The sequence below is a fragment of the Alosa alosa genome, chromosome 15 (assembly GCF_017589495.1).
Source record: "Alosa alosa isolate M-15738 ecotype Scorff River chromosome 15, AALO_Geno_1.1, whole genome shotgun sequence".
NCBI classification, from domain to species: Eukaryota; Metazoa; Chordata; class Actinopteri; order Clupeiformes; family Clupeidae; genus Alosa; species Alosa alosa.
Window position 1 is genome coordinate 32265611 of NC_063203.1, and position 24459 is coordinate 32290069.

The 24459-nt window shown below is 43.8% G+C and overlaps 1 protein-coding gene across 1 annotated transcript in view; it reads right to left on the bottom strand.

Moving 5' to 3' along the window:
* The window catches only part of pik3cb (phosphatidylinositol-4,5-bisphosphate 3-kinase, catalytic subunit beta), a 57817-nt gene extending 36366 nt beyond the window's left edge, over nt 1-21451 (bottom strand). The window contains 1 exon segment of the mRNA XM_048264089.1: nt 20930-21451. The gene's annotated coding sequence lies outside the window, so the exon portion shown is untranslated.
* Between the last annotated feature and the right edge of the window lie 3008 nt (nt 21452-24459).

The window sequence follows — 24459 nt, forward strand, 5'->3', positions numbered from 1 at the left end:
GAGCACAATGACTAGGCAGGGACTGGAGCCTTTGATTCTCTGTGCATAGTAAGGTATGGTAAGGTGCTCTGTGTGAATGAGTGTCATGGTGGTAATGCAATGGTGATAGTGGTCATGGTGATAGTGCAAATGAGTAAGTCCAACAATGCAGAAATAAAGTAAAGTCTATATATCTATATATTTAACTATTTAAAGAAAATGTATAAGTGTGGCCACAGTTAGGCTGTGGCATGGAGGGAGGCGGGTTATGCATATGTGCTAATGTGCTAATATAGCATAAACAGTGAGGCATAAAACAGTGGTACAAGTGGCTAGTGGACAGACAGTACCAAACATGGAGGGTGAAGAGGCAGACAGACTATGCAGAGAGTCTATCTCTCCTCTTCCCTTAAGTGAAGCATTGAACAGTTCAATGGCCCTGGGGACAAATGACTTTCTCAGTCTGTCAGTTGTGCAAGGCAGTGGCAGAAGTCTCCAGCTGATCAGGCTCTTCTGCTTAACAGTAGTGCTGTGGAGTGGGTGACACTCATTGTCCAAGATGTTGATCAGTTTGTTCAGGGTCTTTTGTCAGATAGTGAAGTGATACACTCCAGTTCAGCTCCCATTACAGAGCCAGCTTTCCTTACCAGCCTGTCAATTCACCCCACATCCTTCTTCCTTGTGCTTCCTCCCCAACATACTACTGCATAGAGAGGGCGCTGGCAACAACAGACTGGTAGAACATCCTGAGGCGCTTACTGCACACATTGAAGGGACCCCAGCCTCCTCAGGAAGTACAGCCTGCTCTGCCCTTTCTTGTAGAGTGCATCAGTGTTGGCTGACCAGTCCAGTTTATTGTCAGGTGGAGACCCAGATACTTGTAGGTGCTAACCACCTCCACATTGACCCCATCAATGTGGACTGGTAGCAGAGTGGGCTTAGACCTGCAGAAATCCACCACCATCTCCTTGGTCTTCGAAGTGTTGAGTTGAAGGTGATTGAGTTTGCACTATTGCACCTCCACCAGGCTCCTGTACTCCTCCTCCTGCCCGTTCTTGATACACCCCACAATTGCAGTATCATTAGAAAACTTCTGCATGTGGCATGACTCAGTGTTGTAGCAGAAGTCAGATGTGTAGAGGGTGAACAGGACTGGAGAGAGCACAGTTCCCTGTGGCGCTCCAGTGCTGCAGATCAGTGTCAGAGAGACAGTTCTTCAGTCTGACGAACTGTAGTGCGCTCAGTCCACGTAATCTGTAATCAGGTTACCAAGGTAAGCGTCCACACCCATCTGCAAGAGCTTGTCTCCCCAATCTGAGGGAGCTGGAGGGTGTTAAAAGCACTTGAGAAATCAAAGAATATGATTCTCACAGCACTTTTCCCCTTGTCTAGGTGGGAATGTAGAAGTGTCCTGTGTAGAAGATAAGTGATGGCATCGTCCACGCCCACTTTCTCCTGGTATGCAAACTGTAACGGGTCTAGTGCATGGCGTACCTGGGGTCTGAGCATACCTAAGACCAATCGCTCCATTGTTTTCATCACATGTGATGTAAGAGCGACAGGTCTGTAGTCATTAAGCTCACCAGGATGTGGCTTTTTAGAGACAGGGGTGAGACATGATGTCTTCCACAGTGTTGGAACTTGTCCAAGGCGTAGGCTCAAATTGAAGATGTGCTTCAGTGGCTCCCCCAGTTCAGCAGCACAGGCCTTGAGTAGCCTTGGACACAGTCGGTCAGGCCCAGCTGCTTTATTGCTGCGCCAATCTCTTTGGAGTTGGACTGTCACTTGATCTGTTGTAATGGTGAGGGGGTGTAAGGGGAGGGAGGGAGGGGTGCATCTGGGATCTGTGTGTCTGATGGCTGTTGACTGAGGTCGTTGTCACCTCATTGTTTGTGATCCCCATGTGGGGGAGGGGTGCAAAATCCAGTGATGGTGGGGGTCCGGTAGCCTGTTATGATGGAGGTGAGTGTTAGCTGGTATTGAGGGGGTGTGGGGGTGGGGGCTGGGGATGGTGGACAGACCACCGCCATTGGAGCTGGAGCAGGGCAGTCAAACCTGTTGTAGAAGTGGTTCCAACTGGTTAAGCCCTGTCCAGGTCCCCTCCCTAGAGCTGCTGTTCTTCTTCAGGCCAGTGATAACCTTCATGCAGTCCATGTCTCCTTCATGTTGTTTTCCTGCAGCTTCTGTTCCACCTTCTTTCTGTAGTCCTCTTTAGCCTCCTTCAGCTTGACTTTGAGTTCCCCTTGCCTCGCCTCAGCTCTGCCATGTCCCCCTCTCTGAACATACATCTTTTTTTCCTGTTAAGAAGGGTCTTGACATTGCTGGTTATCAAGGCTTGTTGGGAAAACAGCATTACAGTTCTGGAGTGGGAACAACAATGTCCATGCAGAAGTTCAGGTAGTCAGTTGTGCACTGTGTGACCTCCTCTAAGTCCTCTCCATTCTGTAACACCTCCAGTCAGTACACTCGAAGCAGTCTCTCAGAGCCTCATCCACTTTGGGTGTCCACTTCCCTGAAAGGTGCGTGTGGCAACTGGTAGCCTCTGTACTTTGGGCTTGTACATTGGCTGGAGATGAATGAGGTTGTGGTCTGACTTTCCCAGTGGGGGGAGGGGGTTTGCACTGTATGCATCCCTCACGTTTGCATACATGAGGCCTATTGTCCTTGTAGGGCAGTCAACATACTGGTAAAAATTTGTGAGTGTGGAATCCAGTGTATTGTGATTGAAGTCGCCAGAGATCACAAAAAAGGCATCACTGTGTTGGGTTTGAAGCCTTGCGATTGTGGAGTGGATGGCGTCACCGCTGTATCAGGGAGAGGCGCTTCGAGGTGGAGCGTAAACACAGACAGCAATTGCGTCACGAGAACTCCCTCGGCATGTAGATGCGGACGGAGACTAACCGCTAATAATTCCACATCCTTACAGCATACAGTCTCCTTTACTGTTACATGTCGGGGATTGCACCATCTATTGTTAATGTACAGCCAGTCCGCCTCCCTTCTTTTTGCCAGAAAGTTTACAGTCTCTGTCCAAACGGCTACACTGAAGCCAGGCAGCTCAACGTTAGAAGTGGGGATATGGCTTGTTAGCCACGTCTCTGTAAAGCATAACAAACTACATTCCCTGTACAACTTCTGGTTTCTTACCAGGGCATCCAGTTGGTCAGTCTTATTAGCCAGTGAGTCCACGTTTCCCATCTGTCGATGGAACTGAGGGCTTGTATCTCCGCTTCTTCTCCCGGCCCCTCGTCTTCACTTTTACTCCGCTCTGCAACCCCGAAAGCACCACAGCTCCTCTGGGATGTTGTATTAGAACACAGCCAACATTCCGTGCGTAGTCGCGATCAGCTGGTTCCTTGTGTACACAAGCTTGCTGTCGCTGGGCGTTGTAATATGTCCGTATCCATAGGATAGAATAAAAACACTCCTCAAAGTGTGTAATCCAAAAGTTCTTGCAAAAAAAGTAAACAAAAGGCGTAGAAACAAACACTAAGACCGAGGACTGCTGAGTAGGCTGCCACACTTGTGGCGCCGGAACCGCACACAACAGAACACAGAAACACACCGGAAACACACACAACAGAACACAGACATGTACATTCATGCCTACACACACACACACACACACACACACACACACACGTGAACTCTCTCACTTACATTGTGTGTGTGTGTGTGTGTGTGTGTGTGAGAGAGTGAGTGAGTGAGTAAGTGTGTAGTAGAAAAGGAGATATTCTAGATAAATGGACATTCTGCCAAATATTAGAAATGAATGTAATGCCACACACCTCACTCACGAACAAAAGGTTCTTACCCTTCTTATCACCACCATCATGTTCACCATAGCAACAATGAACGGATGGGTGTAACTACAAGACCACACACACAAACACAACTCATAAATACACACACACACACAGAGATAGACACACACACCTGGAACATGCATTCAGTAGATTGAATATTAACTCACAGCTAAGATGTTATCAGCATGGAACAGATGGGTGTCTTTGGTCTTTGTGTGCGTGTGTGTGTGTGTGTGTGGGGAGGGAGAGAATCTGTGTGCACGAGTGTGTGTGTGAGAGAGAGAGAGGGAGAAGGTGTGTGCATGCAGGTGTGTGTGTGTGTTTTGTATGTGTAGACGTGTGTGTGTGTGTGTGTGTGTGTGTATGTAGATGGATAGATAGATAGATAGATAGATACTTTATTGATCCCCAGGGGAAATTCAAGGTCTCAGCAGCATACAGACAACACAAACACATTCACATGTATGTGTAGACGCATGTGTGTGTGTGTATGTATGTGTAGACGCATTTGTGTGTGTATGTGTAGACGCATTTGTGTGTGTGTGTGTGTGTATATGTATGTGTAGACGCATGTGTGTGTGTATGTGTGTGTATGTATGTGTAGACTCATGCGTGTGTGTATGTGTGTCTGTATGTGTAGACGCATGTGTGTGTGTGTGTGTGTGTGTCTGTATATGTAGACGTGTGTGTGTGTGTGTGTGTGTGTGTAGGCATGTGTGTATGTGTGTCTGTATGTATGTGTAGATGCATGTGTATGTGTAGACGCATGTATGTGTGTGTGTCTGTATGTGTAGATGCATGTGTGTGTGTTTCTGCATGTGTAGACGCATGTGTGTGTGTGTGTGTGTGTCTGTATGTGTAGACGCGTGTGTGTGTGTGTGGGTCTGTATGTGTAGACGTGTGTGTGTGTGTGTGTGTGTGTGTATGTGTGTGTGTGTGTGTGTATGTGTAGACGCATGTGTGAGTGTGTGTCTGTATGTATGTGTAGATGCATGTGTGTATGTGTGTGTGTGTTTCTGCATGTGTAGACGCATGTGTGTATGTGTGTGTGTGTTTCTGCATGTGTAGACGCATGTGTGTGTGTGTGTGTGTGTCTGTACGTGTAGATGCATGTGTGTGTGTGTGTGTGTGTGTTTCTGCATGTGTAGACGCGTGTGTGTGTGTGTGTAGACGCATGTGTGTGTGTCTGTATGTGTAGACGCACGTGTGTGTGTGTGTGTGTGTGTGTCTGTCTGTGTAGACGCATGTGTGTATGTGTGTGTGTGTTTCTGCATGTGTAGACGCATGTGTGTGTGTGTGTGTGTGTCTGTACGTGTAGATGCATGTGTGTGTGTGTGTGTGTGTTTCTGCATGTGTATGTGTGTGTGTGTGTGTATGTGTAGACGCATGTGTGAGTGTGTGTCTGTATGTATGTGTAGATGCATGTGTGTATGTGTTTCTGCATGTGTAGACGCATGTGTGTATGTGTGTGTGTGTTTCTAATGTGCAAACATGTGTGTGTGTGTGTGTGTGTGTCTGTACGTGTAGATGCATGTGTGTGTGTGTGTTTCTGCATGTGTAGACGCGTGTGTGTGTGTGTGTAGACGCATGTGTGTGTGTCTGTATGTGTAGACGCACGTGTGTGTGTGTGTGTGTGTCTGTCTGTATGTGTAGACGCATGTGTGTGTGTGTGTGTGTGTGTGTGTCTGTATGTGTAGACGCATGTGTGTGTGTATGTATAGACGCATGTGTGTGTGTGTGTATGTGTAGAAGTGTCTGCTAAATGTAATGTAATGTAATGTGTGCATGAGTGTGTGTGTTTGTGAGAGAGTGTGTGTGTGTTATCAATTGTTGAAAGAAAAAATAATAATAAGGCCATCCTTAAAAATATTTTTGTTTGCAGTAACAACCAAAAAAAAAAAAAAAAAATGGGTCGTAGGTAGGTCAATATTTTTTTTTCAAGATTCAAAGTAAAAAAAAAAAGTAAAATTTTGGTCATGGTGATTACATGAGGGAATGAATTTACACAAATGTGCATGTCGTTGGCGTAACTGACTGGGTCTTCAACCCGTGCCTTCAGGCGCACCATTGCAAACCTCATTCTGATGCAGGTTATATAGACCAGCCTTTCTCAAACTTCTTTGACCTGAGGCCCGGTCATGGCAGACTTTTTGGGTCATAGGGCTCATCTACATGTACCCAGAAAGAAGGCTACAATAGCTCTTGGCCACGTTATATTGAAATTTGACTATACAATACTCAATGCTATACAGTGTATTATACAGTCTCTGCTCTCTAAGGAAGTTCCAAAAACAACGTCGTTCTATTAAGTTTCGTTAAATAAATAAATAGCCTTCCAACAGGTTGAAGCCGGAGCTTTGATACCAACGTTATCGATTAGTTTCAGTTTCTCGGCGCGAGACGCCAAGACTGAATGAATGCTCATACCACCACTTAATTGTAGGGCTCCATGTTTAATGACATCGATAGCAGAAACGTTTGTTTTCTTTTTTACGTCGATCCAGCGGTTTCTTGATCAACTGCGCAGCAAATTATCAGATGAAGCACCGGGCCTAATTTCCTCCACGACTCCGCGGACCAGCAGTCTCCATGTTATGGACCCATATTTTGAGAAATGCTGAATAGACCACAACCAATTTCAATACTCCGACACGGTCACCGTTAGACTAGGGGAGGAGGGATGAGAAAAGATCTGGCCACAGTTCTTCCAGAACTTCGTGCCAAGTAAAAGCGTTATCAGTTTGTGTGAATGAAACGAAGCGTAGGCCATAGTGTGACATCATTAAAACCAATGGTGTAGAGATGACGCCACAGGTTTTGTTTTAAGTGAGCCACGCTTTGCATGTAGGCAATTTATATTCACAATACTTGGGCCTACTAAAAAGAAATATTATTTTATTGCATTTGTATTGGTTGTTTAGAGTAAAAAAAAAAAATCGGTCGGTATTAACGCAAGTTTACAACCGCAAGTCGGTCGGACTAAAAGGGGAAAAAATAAATATTTGGGTCGGTTCTAAATTGACAGGGTCGGTCGGGTTACGGCAAACGAAAATATTTTTAAGGATGGCCTAAAATAATAATATTGTAATAATAATACAAATAAAACAAACAACAGGCTTTCCTCCTTCATTTAACACCATCCTGGAACAGTGCAGCACTGAGAGACTGTGTGTGTGTGTGTGTGTGTGGTGTGTGTGTGTGTGTGTCTGTCTGTGCGCGCTAGGGATGTCACAATTAGAGATCTTGGTAGTACGACAATTGTCTGAAGAATAATCACGTTTTCACGATTATTACGATTATTTTGCGTGAATATTTTTCACAACAGTAATAATGTATAAAATCACACAACCGCATTCTTTAGAGGTGTTGGTCTTTAAAGGTTATTTATTACACGGCTCTTTATAATGCTGCAGAATGCTCCATTCATTTGAATGGGCATTCCCAACGTGCGGAGGTTTGTTAAATCTATATAATCACCGCGGCAAAGCATATAATGAATGCTGTCAATGGCAACAGGTTTTGTGCTTCTGATTAACGTCTTTCATGTCCCTCCGCAAGACGTCCGTTCGCTTATTGCAATGGAATTTCATTGAAAGTGAAAGTCAGCTAGTATTACGTTGCCACGCAACACCAGAATTTCCAGTTTGTGTTTTGGAGGTAGATAATGGAAACATGGAATAGGCTAGATAGAAATTGAATTGAGAACATCTAGAAAGCATGCTAAACTCTGCTCCACCATCCACACACTCACACAGAAAATTAAGGCTAACTGTCATATGTTTCTACAGAGACGGTTGATAAAGCGAGACGATTCATAAGAGGGTAAATTCTGGCACGTTGTGACGTGGGGTTCGAAGCAGTCACGCCCATTTAGGAGTCTAGCGGGAGGTCAAGTGTCTATGTATTCCTATGGGAGAAATGAACATGTTCACGGAATATGACCAATTCCTTAGCCCTACATTCAGCGATGTAAGTTTTGAACCCATTTTCTACAAGCCACATGTCTCCCTAACATTCCGACATTGAAACTATATTTTCCAACGAAACAAATAAAGACAAAAATAGCTTTGTTGATCAGTGACGTGATCCGTCACTGTCTCCTCAAAGCTCTGGTGCACAGCCACCTGTTCTCAGAGGCTCTAGACTCAGAGATGGTTGATAAACTAATCTAACATATTTTTTGCTAGAACTAGTAGACCATCACAAAGTTGCTGAACGTATGTTATTTCAGGTTTGTTTGCAACAATATATAAGTTTAACCAAAGTTCTTAGCTGCTAGCTAGCTAGCGAACATTCCCATTCACTTTCCGTTTACTGTGCTAACATTAGCTAGCTAGCTCGGTTAACGGGGCAAAATGAAATTATTCATTCCGTGTCCGAAAGTGTGTTTCATTGGCATCACACGCAAACAATGACTGTAAAATAGTATACAAAATTATATGTATTTATATATGTTATTATTGCTTATTCAGAGAAAAGTTTATGTTTTGACACGCCTATTTAGGAGTCCGGAACTAGTGCCATTTCGTTCCATTGGTGAATCGTCTCATGATTCATCTTAGTTAACTATAGAATCTTTGGTTTCTATTTCAAATATTTTGGAATTCACCAGGGCAGCAGCTGCCTCAGTAGTGCTGGGCGCTTGCCTAGAATACGAGAGAAAGCTTGTGGCTCATCTAAACAAGCTACGGGATGATTTACACTTGCATTCATATTCCAGCTTCATCACACTTACTATTTTAATTTCAACAAGTGCTGTGCGTTTTTCTCAAGCCACGAGGGGGGCAGTAGCTATTGTTATTGTTAGCTACATTAGCCTCTTTAGCAAACCAGCAGGAAAACAAAACGTCATATTGTATTGCACGCACAGCAAGACCGCAACACCTTCATTGTTTATATTATAGCAGTAATGTAATCAAGTGTATAAGAGCATTTTAAATCGACATTAAATCGACCAACGTATACAAAGAAAATACATCTCAACTTCAGCAATTATGGGCGCAGCCATCTTTGTTTTCAACTCGTACGTTCAGCCTGGCGCACACTCAGGAGCCCCGAAGTGGACAGTTGAAATTACTCGCCCAAAAGGGGTGTGTCTCATCCAACAGGGGCGTGTCTAACCCCAAAGGGGTGTGTCTCGTCCAAAAGGGGATGTGTCACGGTGGAATGTCGCGAGATAGCTGGGAGATTTACACTTTTCAACTCGGGCAGGGAATTTCCGATACAAATGGATAGACCCATTAGCCTTCAGTCTAACAGTTTTAGGCTAGTGAAAAATAGTTGCGCATAGTATGTAAGGCTATGTGGATGCAATTCATTGTGTTTTCTGTGTCATTAGATAAAATAAATGTTCAAAAAATGAACAAGTCGAAGAAAATCTTTCTGAGACCATAGACCATAGAAGAGATAAGTGTCTCACAATGTTCCTTTATGATTTTGTTGAGCACTACTCAAATGACAAGACACGACGTGAGCTAGCGAGATAGTTAGCAAGGAGCTCTCCAGATGTAAAAGTTTGCGTAGCCAATTTCTGATGTCATTAATAGGGCTGTAACGATATACCAACCTCACGATTCGGTTTGTATCACGATTTTTGACCCACGGTTTGATACGAATCTCGATTTTTAAAAAAAAAAAAATGTTGGGGGTTTAGACATTTGATTAAATAACATTTTAATAGCCTCCCTTAGAACACCAGAGGATTACAATATAATATATCTATTATTTTATATCCTGATATAAAAATATTTTTCTGAATGACTGATATACTGACTATAGCCTAGGCCTACTATTTTTTATTACAACTCTACCTCTTTAATTCAGCTGTCTGGTTGAAGCCTGGAAATATTGTAAACAAAGTAGCATAGTTGGCTAGCTTAGCCTATCATAGTCTACTGATTGGTTGACTGTTCAGGTTTCCCATGTGTGTTTAAGTTTCAAGGTAATACTTGTTCTCCTTGGGACAGGCCCTTTTGGGAAACGTTGGTATTGAGATGATCAGTCAACTTCAATGCAAAAGTTTTAAACAAATATGTGCAGCATGCTAATGATGCTAAGCGGATTTGATAGTAATTTAGCTAGTAGTCTTCTATGCGTCCTTGCTTTCACGATTGTGAATGTTTTATTTAAGTCGTGAGTGTTCATTGAGCAGGAGAGGGAGAGAGAGGGAGCACGAGAGAGAGCGGGGCAAGGAGAGGAGAGGAGAGGAGGGAGGAGAGGGGAGGAGAGGAGGAGAGGAGGAGAGGGGAGGGGAGGAGAGGAGAGGAGAGGAGGAGAGGAGAGGGAGGGAGAGTGAGAGAGAGCGGGGCAAGGAGAGGGGAGGAGAGGAGAGGAGGAGAGGAGAGGAGAGGAGAGGAGGAGAGGAGAGAGGGAGGAGAGGAGGAGAGGGGAGGAGGAGAGGAGGAGAGGAGAGGAGCCTTGAGAGAGAGGCAAGGAGAGGGGTTTCCTTCTATACTGTTTGGTAAAGTTGCACACATAGTCTACAATGAAAAAAGCAAGGAGAGGTATGAAATTATGATTTATTTATTTATTTGTTTGTTTTGGACAACGTAGGCTACCGATAAGTAAAGTGGGAGATGTGGTTGCTTTGCGTCAGCGTAAAGCTAAAGCACTGCGTGGAAACACTAGAAAGGGTGTGTCATGATTCTGCCTTTTCACACCGCTGGACACAGTATCGTGGATATGAATGTCGCGATTTCGGTTTGGAATCGTATATCGTTACAACCCTAGTCATTAAACCCAACAGTGACCTTTCCGTGCTAGCTGCGCTAATCTGCATATGGTACCGGATGTACGTTTTTATGAGTGTCAAAGAAAAGGCAATGTAGGAGAGCCTTCACGATTTATTAACCGTGACGTTTCACACCGTGGTTAATAGTAAAACCAGTTTACCGTGACATCCCTTGTGTGTGTGTGTGTGTGTGTGTGTGTCAGCTGCTCAAGTCTTCTTTTCATACTTTCATACAAAATGTTGGGGGGGGGGGGGTTTAGACATTTGATTAAATAACATTTTAATAGCCTCCCTTAGAACACCAGAGGATTACAATATAATATATCTATTATTATATGAGGGAGGGAGAGTGAGAGAGAGCGGGGCAAGGAGAGGGGAGGAGAGGAGAGGAGGAGAGGAGGAGAGGAGAGGAGAGGAGGAGAGGAGAGGAGAGGAGATGAGGAGAGGGGAGGAGGAGAGGAGGAGAGGAGAGGAGCGCGAGAGAGAGTGGGGCAAGGAGAGGGGGTTTCCTTCTATACTGTTTGGTAAAGTTGCACACATAGTCTACAATGAAAGCAAGGAGAGGTATGAAATTATGATTTATTTATTTATTTGTTTGTTTTTGGACAACGTAGGCTACCGATAAGTAAAGTGGGAGATGTGGTTGCTTTTGCGGCCGCGTAAGCTGCAAAGCACTGCGTGAAACACTAGAAAGGGTGTGTCGCGATTCTGCCTTTTCACACCGCGACACAGTATCGTGGATATGAATGTCGCGATTTCGGTTTGGAATCGTATATCGTTACAACCCTAGTCATTAAACCCAACAGTGACCTTTCCGTGCTAGCTGCGCTAATCTGCATATGGTACCGGATTCTTTTCATACTTTTTCAGTTTATCGGCACACAGACATGACCCGTCTGGACTGCAGCACACACACACACACACGGCAGCATATGTTGGTCCGGGTTCCATATAGACCACTCCGCATTAACAGCCTTCAACAGTGCCATAGGCGCTAATGCAGCCCCACACACACACACACACACACACACACATAATACACACGCACGCACGCACACACACACACACCATGTGCCATAGGCGCTAATGCAGCCCCAATGCAGCCCACACACACACACACACACACACACACACACACACACACACACACACACACACACACACACACACACACACACACACACACACACACACACACACACACACACACACCCACACCATGTGCCATAGGCGCTAATGAAGCCCCACACGCACGCACACACACACACACACACTCAGACACACACACCATGTGCCATAGGCGCTAATGCAGCCCCACACGCACACACACACACTGCACAACCCTCTTCTACATGTGCCATAGGCACTAATGCAGACCCATACCATCATAGCTTTTGAACTGTGGATGGTCCCCTATCTTTTTACATTGGTCTGACCACAGGACTCACACACACACACATACTGCACAACCCTCTGCTGACGTGCACACACGTGAATATGAGTCACAGGCCAACCCCCCCCACCACCCCACACACACAGAGAGAGAGAGACACACACACACAAACAGAGAGAGAGAGAGAGAGAGAGAGAGAGAGAGAGAGAGAGAGAGAGGAGAGACACACACACACTTCTGCTGTTCTAGTCTTGAGCAAACATTTGTTTTCTCTTTTCACAACTTTTTCCCCCTCTCTCTCTCGGAATGTTTGGTATGTAGGGTCCTCTCAGCATCTCTTCCTCACCACACACAGAGAGAGACACACACACACACACACACTCAGACACACACACACTCACAAGTACCAGACAGACAGACAGAGAGAGAGACACACACACAGACAGACAGACAGACAGACACACACACAGAGAGAGAGAGAGAGACACACACAGTCATTTCTCACTTACACATACTCACGCATTGATACTCATAAGCATGCATGAATGAACTCTCTTTCTTTCATTCTCTCTCTCCCCCCTCTCTCTCTCTCTCTCTCACACACACACACAGAGTTAGAAAGAGGAAGAGGTCCAGTGTTGTCATGAGACTTCTCAACACACAAACAAGAACTCACATTTTTTTCTCCTTCTCTCTGACACATACTCTCACACACACACACACACACACACACACAGACACAGCCACACACACACACACTCACACACACAGCAGATCTGATGTAAGCAAAGACACACAATGAAAACACACAGAAATGTCCTAATACACACACACACAGACTGAAATGCTGTACCATCATGAAAAGTTGTTTGTAATTAAACACAGTATTGTTTGTTTTGCCTTGTTAAAGGACATTAGGACATCCTTCAGCCCAGACACACACACACACACACAGTTATAGCCTGGCTCAAAAGGCCATAACTAAACAAAGGAGGACAAACCAGAAAAGGACCAACTTTTAACGTATTTATTAAATACACGACTACCACATCATCCCCAAGACACGACTACCACACGACTACAACCGACTACCACATCATCCCCAAGACACGACTACCACATCATCCCCAAGACACGACTACCACACGACTACAACGCGACTACCACATCATCCCCACGACACGACTACCACATCATCCCCACGACACACGACTACAACACGACTACCACATCATCCCCAAGACACGACTACCACATCATCCCCAAGACACGACTACCACGCGACTACCACATCATCCCCAAGACACGACTACCACGCGACTACCACATCATCCCCAAGACACGACTACCACTGTTAATGCTGAATGGTTTATATGGGACTTGGACCAACATATGCTGCCGCGTGCGTGCATGCGTGCGTGCCTGCAGTCCAGACCGGTCATTCATCGTTAATCATTCATTGAGCTCCAATGGCTTCCCTTAACCGCCTGCATCAAGCTAATACTTGCTGTGTCTGCTCCTACTTACCCAAGTTCTAATGGGGTTCTGTTAGCCCTTGTCCCCTACACTCCTCCATGTTCTAATGGGGTTCTGTTAGCCCTCGCCCCCTACACTCCTCCATGTTCTAATGGGGTTCTGTTAGCCCCCGTACCTGCCAAGTGCCACCAGAGCAGGGCCAGAGCAGGGCCACATCAGGGCCACGTATAGGTATTTTCCACCGACAGAAAACCGTTCCAGTTCGCGAACCAACAGTTGAACCGGTCAGAGCATTTTGACCAAACAAAACACAGTTCGGAACGTGGCACTTTATTTCAGAACCAGAAAATAGTTTTTTTTCCCCTGTGAACCAGACTGGGCGTGTCACTTTACCGCTCAGAGGGGAGAAGGCTAACAGCATGAGTTTTCTGTCCATATCAACTGTTGCCATGAGTAAACAAAACTAGCCAACTAGCACTACACTGCAGACGTTGACTAGCATTTTAAACAGCTAATTTCTGCCATTTTCACTGGACAACTGTTCATATCATTCTCCCGTAATGCATCTCATTCACTTTTGTTTTGCATGCAACACCCACTGTTGATGACGCATCCTTGGTTCGGTTCTAAACAGGTGGAAATGTGGGCTGGTTCCCTAGATCACCAAGGTTCAAAGTAGTCTGAAAGGAACCGGTTCAAGAACGGGTTCGCTGTCGGTGGAAAAACGCCCATCAGGACTGCATCAGGGCCGCATCAGGGCCACATAAGGGCCCCCACACTACTAACAACCCAACACACCCCACACTACTAACAACCCAACACACCCCACACTACTAACAACCCAACACTTACCTCCTCTCCTAGCACTAATAACAACCCAACCCAACCCAACAGCCTACACCTGTGAAACGCACACGTGCGGACACACACACACGCACTAATAACAACCAAACACACAAGTACCATGCACTTCCTTTCTTCCCTTTTTCCAACCCTGCTACTACACTTTGCCTTGTCCTTAAACGTGTGAGTGTATAAGGAGAGATATTGGGATTGGGCCTTGTCCTTAAACGTGTGAGTGTATAAGGAGAGATATTGGGATTGGGCCTTGTCCTTAAACGTGTGAGTGTATAAGGAGAGATATTGGGATTGGGCCTTGTTCTTAAACTTGTGCATTGTAGCTTGCACACACACACACACAGGCTGACAAACAAAACACACACACACACACAGACAAAAACACACACACACACACACAGACTGACAAACAAACACACACACACACAGAGTGACAAGCAAACACACACACACACAGACTGACAAGCAAACACACACACACACACACACACAGACAAGCAAACACACAGCCCGACAAACACACACACACACAGACTGACAAACAAACACACACACACAGACTGACAAACAAACACACACACACAGACTGACAAACACACACACAGACAGACAGACAGACAGACAACCAAACGCACACACACACAGACAGACAACCAAACGCACACACACACAGACAGACAGACAGACAGACACACACACACACACACGTACACCTCACACACACACATACCGCTCACACACACACACACATGTACACCTCACACACACATACCTCTCACACACACACACACAGTGGGACTTTTGTTCTCTGCGGTGGCTGCAGGTAACTGATTAACACCCACCGTGTGTGTGTGTGTGTGTGTGTTAGTGCTGGGCGGTATACCGGTTCACACCGTATACCGGTGTATATTTTCGTTATGATATGATTTTTTTATATACCGCCATACCGGGTGTATTTGATTACACAACGCTTGGAACGCCGCTACAGTGTTTCAGACGGGACTTTTTTCACACGCGACGATGGTGCCACTTTCGCGAGGCATAGTGAGGGTAAAACACAAAACACCATTAGTTTTTCCCCTGAAGTATGACCCTTAATTTCTCCTTAGGTAAGGGGTTTATTTAAGGGTTTTGCACAGAATACCTTAAATTGTTTCTTTTAGTTAAGGAAAAAAACGTTAAGGGATACTGCATTGAAAGGATTTACCAAAGATCCTTGATTACTAGCTCTCGCTTTAACCCTTTCTGGATTTACCACAATTAAAAATTCTATTGAGATTGTTCAACAGCTGTAACTAGCTGGCTAGTAGGTGATGTCGTTAGTTAGCAACCCACCGAACACATTGAAGTTTAATGTTCTTATCGCTCATCTCACCTTAAGAATATTCGCTGAAATTATCCAGGTAGCAAGTAAAGCATGTTATAGACATGCACTGAGCAATACTAGCTGGCTAGTTAGAAATGATCCTGACTGTCAGTGCACCAAAACAAACTTTTTGTTAATGTTTTGCCTAGCGAACCTAACCAAGCTCATGGCAGGCTAACAAGACATCCACATGAAGTTAACGTTAGCCTACCACTAACGCCATGTAAACCACACAATAACAATAATGCATGTTTCTGATAGGCCTATTTGACAGAGCATATTAGCAGAGAGGTTTTATTTTAAATTGTATAATTTTCAAAAAAAGTATAATTATTGCAAGTTGCACTACTTTTTGTATTGGTTTTATACAAGATGTTTGTGAAATTTGCACAGTAAAAGTTCTGTACTTTGACTGCAATTGTCTTTGCATTCTGATTAGATTCTTCATTAGAATCATGAGTGGCTCTTTGTAAACAGCATCATTTTCTGGGGCCATGCAAAACTGCATTACCACTAGTGTAGAGTTATTCTACATCATGACAGTAAAATAGACCATCCAATAGTCAATGTACTGCAGCAATTCCTCTCTCAACCTGTAGAAAATGCTGTGAACATCTGATTATGCATGGGGGGGAAAAAATAACGTCATATACCGTGAAACCGTAAGAATTTTGAAAAATACCGTGATATACATTTTTGGTCATACCGCCCAGCACTAGTGTGTGTGTGTGTGAGAGAGAGAGAGAGAGAGAGAGAGAGAGAGAGAGAGAGAGAGAGAGAGAGAGAGAGAGAGAGAGAGAGAGAGAGAGAGAGAGAGAGAGCGATAATACACTCAATGCTTGTGTTTGTGTGTGTGTGTGTGTGTGTGTGTGTGTGTACTCGTGTGCATGTGTGTCTGTTTGTGTGTGCGCATCATGGGAGTGTATTTCTGTGGTGAAACAGTGTAGTACTACTCCTGTTACACTGAGACAGTTTTAGCCAAAGGACACACACACCAGCACTGAATATTCTTCCCCCCTCTCTCTATTATACCATTTCTTCTCTTACCTGCACCCTCAAACTGAATTCCTACACACACACACATTCCTATGCATGTCTTTACTTGCTTGGCGCAAAAATGGAATTCTCAGTAAGAGTGTGTGTGTCTATAGTGTATATGACAGTGTGTGTGTGTGTGTGTGTGTGTGTGTGTGTGTATGTATGTGAGTGTGTGTGTATATATGAGTATGTGTGTGTGTGGGGGGGTGCTTACCCTTTGAGGTCACTAAGTGTTGCATTTTCATTGGGATTTTGACCCTTGATATTTTTGTGTACTGTGGACCATTGTGTGTGTGTATGTGTGTGTGTGAAGCTAAATATAGATTTTTGATAAAGATTAAAAGCAACATAGACACACATAAATGTGCGCGCATACACACACACACACACACACAGGGTGAGAGGTCACTGCGGTGACACGGACTATGAATGGACCAATTCTCTCAGTCGTGTGTGTGTGTGTGTGTGTGTGTGTGTGTGTGGGTCTGTATGTGTATGTGTGTGAAAAGAAAAGGTTAGGTCATGGTGTGTGTGTGTGTGTGTGTGTGTGTGTGATGACATCTTTGTTTGTTTCTGGCCACAGACTAATGGCATCTTTTCTCTGCTCCACTGTGGCTGACAACTTCACACACAAACTTTACCCCACAACCACACACACAAATTTGACCCCACAACAAACAAACACACACACAATCTTTACCCCACAACAAACACATACACAAACTTTACCCCACAACAAACACACAACCACATACACAAACTTTACCCCACAACAAACACACACACACACAAAAAACATATGTATATATATATATATATATATATATATATATATATATATATATATATATATATATATCGCTCATGTATAATATCGATTGTTGTTTTAACAATGTGCAAATTGACATTATCGAGCATTTAAATTACTTATGGGGAAATAACACTCGAATCAGGCATTGAAGACTCCTACATTCACTAAATCCAGGAGGTGTATGGGAGAAGCCCCCCTGGCAAGTGCAGAGCAAGTGTCAATGATCACTAGTGGGTCACAACATTGTCCCACGATGCCTAATGTTTATTTTGTGCAGCGAGAGTAGCCTATTTGGGATTTTATATGCTACTTTTGTCAAGTATCTGTTCAAGTAGCATTGATGAGACAGTCAATGCTTCCTACACTGTATTATATGGAGAGAAAACATTAGCCTTTGAGTATTTTAATAGTCAGTTGTAAACAAAGAACTATTATCAAGTAACTCTTTTGTAAAAATGGACTGAAGTTCTCCTGTAAATATCTACGCCACCGATTATGCTAACGTTAGGATCTCTATGGGATTTCTCATATACATTAGCCATAAGCTAACACATTAGTTTCTATTCTGTAACTTGGAATGGTAGCCTCTTGGAAGGCTAGTGCTCTTAAACAAAACATAGAAGGAAATAACTGAGATGTAGGCTACTCTGTTGGTCTGCTTAGTTTTAAAGTGAATCCTATGTAAAGGTTTGAAAGGAACTTCAGCCTCAGACTTTCTCTTGGGAAACTGTCAGGCCTATTCATCTTCTCTAATGTAGCTGGCTAGACCATGTCATTGCCACCCCTACTTTACACCACAACAAACATACCAACTTTACACCACAACAAACACACACACAAACTTTACACCACAATAAACACACAAATACATACACAAACGTTACACCACAACACACGCACATACACACACACACACACACACACACCACAACAAACACATAAACAAACTTTACACCACAACTCACACAAAAGCTTTACACCATGACACATGATTACTGTGTGTGTGTGTGTGTGTGTGTAACGCTAAACATCACTTTGGACTAAAAGACTAAGAGCAACAATTACACACACACACACACACACACACTACACTACGACACACACACTTCACACTATGATACACACTTCAAACTACAACAAACACACTTTACATTGACACACACACACACACACACACACTTCACACTACAACAAACACACTTTACACTACGACAAACACTTCACATTACAACATGCAAACACTTTACATTACAACATACACTTTTCACATTACGACACACACACACACTTCAGGCTACAACAAACACACACACTTAACATTACAACACACACACACACACTTTACACTACGACACACACACTTTAGGCTACAACAAACACACACAATTCCCATAACGACACACACACACACACTTTACATTACAACACACACACACAGTTTACACTAAGGCAAACAGACTTTATATTATGACACACACACACAATTCCCATAACGACACACACACACACTTTACACTAAGGCAAACAGACTTTATATTATGACACACACACAATTCCCATAACGACACACACACACACTTTACACTAAGGCAAACAGACTTTACATTACGACACACACACACACACACACACACACACACACACAATTCCCATAACGACACACACACTTTACACTAAGGCAAACAGACTTTACATTACGACACACACACACACACACACACAGACTTTACACTTTGACAAACACACTTTGCATTACGACACACACACACACACTTTACACTACGACACATACACACACTTTGTATTACGACACACACACACACTTTGCATTACGATACACACACTTTACATTACGACACACACACACACACCCTACTGGTTAGCACTCTGGACTTGTTACCGGAGGGTTGCCGGTTCGAACCCCGACCAGTAGGCACGACTGAAGTGCCCTGGAGCAAGGCACCTAACCCATCACTGCTCCCCTCGAGCTGTTGTTGTAGGCAGCTCATCATGCCGGGATTAGTGTGTGCTTCACCTCACTGTGTGTTCACTGTGTGCTGAGTGTGTTTCACTAATTCACGGATTGGGATAAATGCAGAGACCAAATTTCCCTCACAAAAGATCAAAAGAGTATTTATACTTATAACAACACACGCTTTACACTACGACAAACACACTACAACACACTTTACACTACGACACACTACAACACACACACTTTACACTACAACACACACACACTTTACACTACGACACATTACAACACACACACACTTTACAATACGACACATTACAACAGACAAACACTTTACACTATGACAAACACACTACAACACCTTACAACAAACACACACACACTTTACACTACGACACACACTTTACACTACGACACACACTTTACACTACGACACACACTTTACAATACGACACAGACACTTTACAATACGACACACACACACTTTAGGCTACAACAAACACACACACACACACTTCACATTACGATACACACACACTTTACAATACAACACACACACACACACTTTACAATACAACACACACACACACTTTACAACACACACTTTACATTAAGACACACACACTTCACATTACGACACACACACACACACACTTTACAATACAACACATACACACACACTTCACACTACAACAAACACACATTACACTACTACAGACTCCACACAATGACACACACCATCCTCAACACACTAGACTGCCTAGATCACCCCTTCCTAAACACACACACACTAGACTGCCTAGATCACCCCTTCCTAAACACACACACACACTAGACTGCCTAGATCACCCCTTCCTAAAACAGGCTTTTTCATCTCTCTCTTTCTCACACACACACACACACACACACACACACACACACACACACACTCGCTCACACATACCACCCAAACATTCAAATCATCTTTCTCTCTCTCCCTCTCTGAAGCAGAACAAATGACGTTTAGTCTAACCACCCCATTCCCTCCTGTGTATGACGTCATGATTAATCAGGTGGCGAGTTTCAGTGTAGGGTCAAAACGCCACGAACTGGACTACCTTCAGTCGCCAATACCCGGAACTGAAACTTAGTTGTTGTTGAACTGTTATGGTCCACCATCACACACACACACACGGTACGCAGACGTGCATCCACTTACGTAACAGGTGGTCCCGAACACACAGCCCCTCAACTCCCCCATTTGATTCTACAGTAACGCACTTCATTATGCCACGCATTCCTCTCTTGCATAGGCTACACACTCACTCACTCACTCACTCGCTCGCTCACACACACACACACACACACACACACACACACACACACACACACACACACACACACACACACACTCTCTCCCTCACCTACACCTACACACAAACAAACAAACAGGCCGTAACGGCACAAGATGTACTTCTTCTGATTGTAATGACGTAGACAACCCAGCCAAGTACTCACCTCGACAAATGCGTTGCTCCTCGAGCCAGTCAGGCGCAAGCTCTTGAATGCGGAAATGTGAAAAAAGTTGTTTACGCCTCAAACAGCGATAATGCCCCCGCGAGACCGCGGATGCCACTACTGACAAGAATTAAACTAGAGGGCAAGAAGAGCGAGCCAACCCCGCGTCTTTCCACGAGTGTCTTTTCGGATGGCCACGCGCGACGGAGCGGGTGCAGGTGGGCAGAGCTCGTTCGCTTCCTGCTTTCTCTGCCGGGAGGCGAACGCACGCACTCAACTCCGCTAGCCTCTATGTTCACCCTCGCGCTCCCCCTCCCTCTTCGCCGGCCGCTTCCCCATTTACGCCCGAGCGCAGAATGCCGTGATTTTCACCCGGAAATACTAAGCCTCTCCGAACCCTCCGCCCCGAGCTCTAGGCTACTTACTTACGCTAAACGTTACGCTGCACGCAAAGGCGGAAAACGGCAGCTCGAGCCTCGCGCTCGGTCGGTCCCGAGTTGAACTCGACACAGACAGAGCTGAATGGCAAAGATGGCCGGGATGACGTAACTTAGCCTACACCTGTGGAACACACACACACACTCTCTCTCTCCCTCTCCCTCTCTTTCACACACACACACACTATCTCTCTCTCTCTCCCTCCCTCTCTTTCACACACACACGCACACACACAATGCGAGAGACATTTTGAACAGTTTTGTTTGATCATTACAAAGCCAAATGATTTACAACATGCAAAATTAGATTCCAGGTTGAGTGAAAAAGTGACGTTTTTAATGTCGTGAGTTGGGCTCAGCTTGGGAACTTCTTGGGGGCCAGAGACAGGTCGCTGGCCTGGGCTACCTCCAGTATGGCGCGCCCTCTGCTGGCGTAAAAAGGGTGGAAAACATTACGATGCTCACTTTCACTGTCAAGCTAGAGCAGTGTTTCTCAAAGTGTGGTCCGCAAGCTATCACAAGTGGTCCGCGAGCAAACGTGGTAAAATATACAGTTGTTTACAACTGTTTACACACGTTTTCAAAACTCTGTGTCTTTTTTTTTTTCAAAACTCCACACACAAAACCTACAATTGCTCACACAAAATGCAAAATACCTCAAATCTCCAGCAAAATGACACACAACATTCAAAATGTCGCAAACACATCTTTAAAGCAAACATTCGACTCACATTATAAACACTTTTGTCATATCACATTTTGGATACATCATGTACACACTGTTGCTCAAAACCTAAAGCTCTTCTGTCTTTCATAGGCTTATGCATATGAATGAAAGTTACGGTATCTACAAAAGTTGAAATACACAGTAAAAATGCAAGCAATATTGAAACCAAAAATTGTATTTTTTCCCAAATAATTTGCTGTTGTACACTATTTTACAGCCAATAAGAAAAAACAAAGCAAAATACAGTGACCACAGATGTACATGGAGTTTTGAAAACACTGATTTTTCCTAAAACAGAAATGACTGACTACTATCAAACTATCAAATTGCTTTACTTTTTTCAAAGAAAAGTGTGTGTCTATGTGTGTGTGTGTGTGGGGGGTTGTGTACAATATGTATTCATAAGCTATAGACCCTTTCAATTGCAGAAACAAACAATCCTAAGCGTTCCTAAGGCATTTCTGGAGGCACAGAAAAATGTATTGAGCTAATGGTACTGCAACATGGGGACAAACAAAAATAGAGTAAAAAGACAAATTTTACATAGAGTCAACTTTTTGTAGAACATTACTGTAAGCTAAAGTCTGATTACTGTAATTTTCCTTTCAAAGTATCTGCATTGGTTCTGAATATTTCAACCGGAAATCCTCTAGGAGCAGATTGAAAGGGCCTATGCCTAGAGTATATCTATTCATGTGCCTAAGGCAATGATTGGATGGTGTTCAGTAAAGTGATGAGTGTTTACACATGTGAAGAGAGAGAGTGAAGCACTGGTGATGTAGTGGCATTTTGATGGGTTGTGTTTGAAAAAGGAAATCAAGTTACTTCCTGTTAGATTTCTGTGTGCTAGGTAGAAAAATGTGTGTGGTGTTTTGCAAAATGTGTTTTAGTAAACAGAGTAAAACACTGGGAATTAGTGTATGGTTTTGCAGATTTGGTGTGGGGTTATGATGTTTGGAAGACATGTTTAGAAAATTGTGTGACAAGCAAATATTTAGTGTGTAAGCAGTTAAAAAAACAGTAAACTGGCGTAGCTTACCTAGACAGTGTTGCAGAACTGTTTGGATTCACATACAAGTTGGTTCAATATTGCAAACAACTGATCTATATTACAGTTTTTTCAACTGCTTACACACTAAATCTGATATGATAGTTTTTGTCCATTGTTGAAACCAGTGTGCCCATTCAAACATGCTATTGAATTTCCCCTTGGGGGAAGTATCTATCTATCTATTGTAAAAACCCTGTAGCCCAATTACATGCCTGCCAATAGGCCTGCTTTAAAAAATAAGATGAGGAAAAGGTTCATTCCAGCTAAGCATTCAACAAGGAATAAGGAATATTGAATATTATACTGTGATATAATAAATGCTTAGAGCAGAATGTAAGCATGGCTGTGACATTTGTGTACAGATAAAAATGACAACAGCTTTATGTTCTGACTCAAGGCTATATATATTTATATATTTAGCCAATTGAATAACTTGATAGAGAAGACAAACCATTTTGTGGAATTATGCATCATCATATGAAATTTGCAACGATGTCACTTAAAAACAGTCTATGATAGCCTATAAGTGAGATCACGCTCGTTTCAATTTGGGACCTTGCTGTCGGAATTGCCGTTTGTTTATTCATAGTCTAAAAACAGTCCCAGGTAGCCAGGGCTTTTCAAAGTGTCAGTTTATTGCACATGAATTTTACGTTGTTTTAAATAGCCAACCCTTACGAAAATGATCCATGGTTTTACTATGACAAAATAACCATGGTTTATCCATGGAGCCATGATGGTTTATCACTACGGACGTCACATTCTGGTCGGTAACCATGGTAACCCAGCCCGCGCAGCCACGCGGTTTATCCATGGAGCCATGGTGGTGTATCACTATAGTCGATAAATAAGCACCATGCCCCGCAGGGGGCGCTGCTAGAAAATGTGGGCCCTCTGACAGACAAGAACTCTGAGCCCTTAGAACTCAGTGCTGGGGGGGTCCACCAGACCCGAGAACAAAAATATGAACACCTTACAAGGATTAAACCCTAACATTAACATGGTCATTAGCCATGGCCTTCCTCAGAAGATATAAACCATGGCTTTCTTCAGAAGATGTAAACCATGGTTTTCTTCAGAAGGTATAAACCATGTTTTTTCCAAACCCAACTTCATCGACTGTTAATAAAACATAGCAGTCACACGGTTACCATGTTAAAACCACAGGGCGTCTTTATTGTTGAGATCAGACATGATAAGCATCCACGCATCTTGCACTCGCTTAACTTTTGACCCGTTTGCACTGATTGGGTTCTGCCAAAGCCCAGTGCTATGGGAGAAGGGGCTACAGTAGAGCATGCAGTGAAAGCCAATG